The sequence below is a fragment of the Onychomys torridus genome, chromosome 14 (genome assembly GCF_903995425.1).
Source record: "Onychomys torridus chromosome 14, mOncTor1.1, whole genome shotgun sequence".
In the NCBI taxonomy this organism is placed as follows: domain Eukaryota; kingdom Metazoa; phylum Chordata; class Mammalia; order Rodentia; family Cricetidae; genus Onychomys; species Onychomys torridus.
This window is the reverse complement of record NC_050456.1, coordinates 80,664,572-80,668,573: the sequence shown is the minus strand read 5'-3', so window position 1 is coordinate 80,668,573 and position 4,002 is coordinate 80,664,572. Positions and strand designations below refer to the sequence as shown.

General features: G+C 52.2%; 1 pseudogene; it reads right to left on the bottom strand.

Moving 5' to 3' along the window:
* Window positions 1-427: 427 nt before the first annotated feature.
* LOC118595308 overlaps window positions 428-4,002 on the bottom strand; it is a 4,490-nt pseudogene continuing 915 nt past the window's right edge.

Sequence of the window (4,002 nt, the reverse complement as noted above, 5' to 3'; positions counted from 1 at the left end):
CTGAGTGATAGCCACCAGGCAGGTTCTAATGGGTCTAAATTCCACATCCATGTATCTGGACAGTTCCTCCCTTGAGGCAACCTCAATCCCTTGGAGGCCAAAGATTGAGTATCCCCTGGATGGGCAATGTCCCAACAGGCAGACAGCCTAGCCCAAGCAGTCAGGCAGAGCTGACTGTGTTGGTGTGTTAAGTTTAAAGGTCAGTCTGTATATACATGGCTAGACATGCCTCTGCAAGATCACAGAATAAAAAGAAAACTTGATCAGAAGGGGAACAAGGACAGGCTGGCAGTAGCAGGGTTAGTGTGTTCCTTCTCTTGAGGGATTGCTAAAGGGGGTCCCATCAAAGACCCAAGGGTGAGCGATGCATTCATTTATCTGGGAAATAAGAGAGGGTCTTCTCTGTATGGTAGGTATGTAGAGCCTGTTATGCCGTAGAGTAAATAGTTCCCTTCTGCTGCCTGTTCTTGTCCACAGGAGCTTGCTGTAGAGGAATAAGGACTCGTTGGAGCCCAGGATGAGATATGCTCTGATAGTTTCTGATCTAATTTCCCATTGCTATACTGAAGGCGGAAGTCATATGTGTCCCATGTGTATCAGACGACCTTGTTCTTAGTTATCTGTTCCTGTTGGGTGGAAGCATGGTATAAGCTTCCAGCACAAGGCCAGCTACCTATGAGGACAGGTAACAACATGTATGTCACTGTCAAGTCTACTCCAGCTCTGCCTGGATGTCCGTCACACTCCACACAGTCCACCCCACCTGTTACCATCCTTGGCTTTGGAAATAGTTTTCTCAGTGGGGGCGGGGAGGGCCATGTTATTGGTCTTGTACTTGAACTCCTTACCCTCCAGCCAGTCCTGATGCAAAATGAGGAGGACACTAACCACACAGAAGGTGCTGCTGTACCACTGGCCTTGGTGATGGCACGCACAATGGGCTTGGGCAACTGAGGGTGGCTCACTGTCACTATAGCCTTCACCTTCAATCCAGTCCTTGGCTCCACTGGCAGGGTGGACGTGATACTGGTTGTTGCGTTATAGTGCCTGGTATAACTCTGGGACGCCAGCCTGCAGGATTCCTGTGCTCTTGGGCCCATGTACAGTGACATTCTCCTTGCTTTCTAGGTCCACCACCAGACAGGTAAGCTTGGGAGACTTTTCTACATACAGGTCCAGGGGGCTGGGTGGGATCAGGTAGGTATCACACCACGTGGCTCATATTCTGTGGGGTGGAAGGGCTGTGTGAAATCCTACCTTTCCCTCAGAACTCTGAGGTCTGGGCATCAGGCGAGGGAGGGCCTACCTGGGCACTTCCGGGTATAGACCTCATAGTCCTCGCCTTGGGAGGTGACCTTGCAGGAGAAGGTGCTCTCAGACATCCATTGCTCCATGGTGATGTTGAGTTCACTGTAGGTAGAGGCTAGCTTACCCTCCTTCTTGATTGGGAAACACTTGGAAATGCATTAGACATCTGCTGTCCATTCTTTAGCCAGGTGATAGTGACATCATTTGGGACATGGCCATAAACGAAGCAGTAGAGCTGTATGGTGGAGTGGAAAGCTTTGGGGTCGCAGGATGAATGGAGCAGCTTCAAGGTGGGCTGGGTGATATTGGCAGGCGATGCTAGGGCAGAGGCAGTGAGACGTGGTTCTCCCCAGCCTAATGGTCCCTCAAGCCTCAGCCCAGACCCGCCCCCCAGTATGCTGGGTACTCCCTGTCCTTCTGTCACAGGTATGTATGAGAGGTCCTTCCTGCTCTGACTACATTCTCTCTTGTTGTACGTAGCCAGCCCAGCCCTGCTTACCTTTGATCGTCTTATTGCATTGAATCCGGATGGGGCATGGATCACCTGGCAAGTGAAAGTCTTGGCTGACTTGCTCTTGGTGGTCACTTGGCTGGTGGTGACCTTGAGTTCAGAGCCAAGGGCAGGGAAGTTCATTGTGCTCATGTTCGGGGAGTTTGAATGCCAGATCACAGTCACCGGGTCAGGGAAGTAGTTCCTTATCAGGCAACCCAGTGTCACAGAGGCAGTGTCTGCATTACAGGGCTTCAAGGGGTAGACAGAAGGTTCCTGGACAGAGACTAAGAGACAGGATCTAGGTTAGACTGGCCTCACATTCCTGCATTCCTGCAGGTTGGGGACTTGTTAGGGTGGATGTGACCAAATCAGGGCTCTGGGGACAGATGGTCAGACTCCTGGGTCCTGTCTTCATTCTCTGAGCCCAGGCTCAGGCCCAGGGAGCCCCCAGATTCTTTACACTTGCCAGGATTTTCTCACTCAATATCCCCAGCTGGCTTAGCATACGAGGGCTGGACTTGAGCTTTGGAGGAAGACGCCAACTCTTGGTCCTTTTCTTGATTGGGAAATTATGTGGAAATTTAGCCAGGTGACAGTGACATCCTCTAGGATATGACCATAAATGAAGCACTAGATCTGGGTGGTGGACTGGAAGGTGTTAGGATTATAGGATGAATGGAGTAGCTTCAATGTGGGCTGAGTGATATTGACAGTGGGACCAGGCTGTCCCTTAGGTTTAAGTCCAGGGAACAGGTACCCCACAGAGCTTGGGGACCCAGAGATCCAGTGAATTGCCAGATTATCCCTTCTGTCCCTGCTCTTGGGGACTGGGGATTCTGTGAGTCACATTAAGTCTGTACTGGGGCACATGGAGGACAGTTGTGTGACCCTTGCTCCCTAGGGCCATTGGTTCCAGCCTCTCAGATGCAAGTGTGCTCTGCTTTTGTTTCCACTTTACCATATCCCAACCTGCATGGTGTTCTGCCTCCCAGAGGACTCCTGTTGATCCCAGACAGTACAACATGAGAATAAAAGAAGCCACCTTGGGGACTGCCTAAATTGCTCTAGTGGGCACACATGCCCATGATTTCTTCTGAGCCTGGGGCCCAGCTCAGCTCTGTCCCAGCCCAGAAATCACAGGATACCATTAAGCTTGCTTGGCTCTACCTACCCAGTCCTAGACTGATCACAACAGGACAACCTTCTTGGAGGACACTCAGATTACTCATAAATGATTTTGAGCAATCAATCTGAAGCCCAGTTCAGTTCAGCACTAGAAAGTTCAACCAGACCAACAGACTCATAACAGTTTGGTCCAGTCCAGAACAGCTTAGCTTAATCCAGCTCAGCTCAGCCTAACCTGGCCAATCCCAGCTCACCCCAGCCAGTTGTGGCAGCCCAGGCTAGTCCATCCCAGCCTGTTCCAGCCCAGATCAATAAGCCCATGCAGCCTGGCAGAGCACAGCACAGCCTAGCCCATTTCAGCTCAGCCCAGATCATCCCAGCTCAGTCCAGTTCAGCCTAGCTCAGCACAGCTCAGCTAGGCCCAGCTGACTCAGCCCAGTTCAGCTCATTCTGGCTCATCCAAGTTCAGCTCAGGCTAGCACAGCTCAGCCATTTTATGGAAGTCTAAGCCCAGCTCACCTCACCTAATTTCGGCCCTTTACCAGTTCAGGCCAGTGTAGCCCAGCTCATCCTGGCTCAGCCCCACTCAGCCTCACTCAGCCAACACAACCTAGCTTAGCTTAGCCCAATCCAGCCCAAACCAACGTAGTTCAGGCCAGTTCAGTTCAACCCAGCCCAGCATAACTCAGTCTAGGCCAACCCAGTCCAGTTTAGGCTAGTCTACCCAATCATAGCTCAGCCCAGATCAGCCCAACTCAGCTTAGCTCAGCCCAGCCTGCCCAGACTTTTTCAGTTGAGCTCAGCTTAGGCCATATCAACACAGTTCAGCCTTGCTGAGGCCAGCCCAGCCCACCTCAGACAAGACTAGTGTAGCTCAGCTCAGCTCAGCCCATTCAATCCAGCTCAGCCCAGCCCAGCCCAGCCCAGCCCAGCCCAGCCCAGCCAGCCAGCCAGCCCAGCCCACAGCTCAGCCCAGCCCAGTCCAGCCCAGCTCAGCCCAGTCCAGTCCAGTTCAGCCTAGTCCAGTCTAGTCTTGCTCAGTCCAGGGAAGCCCTACTTAGCTTGTCTAGCCAGCT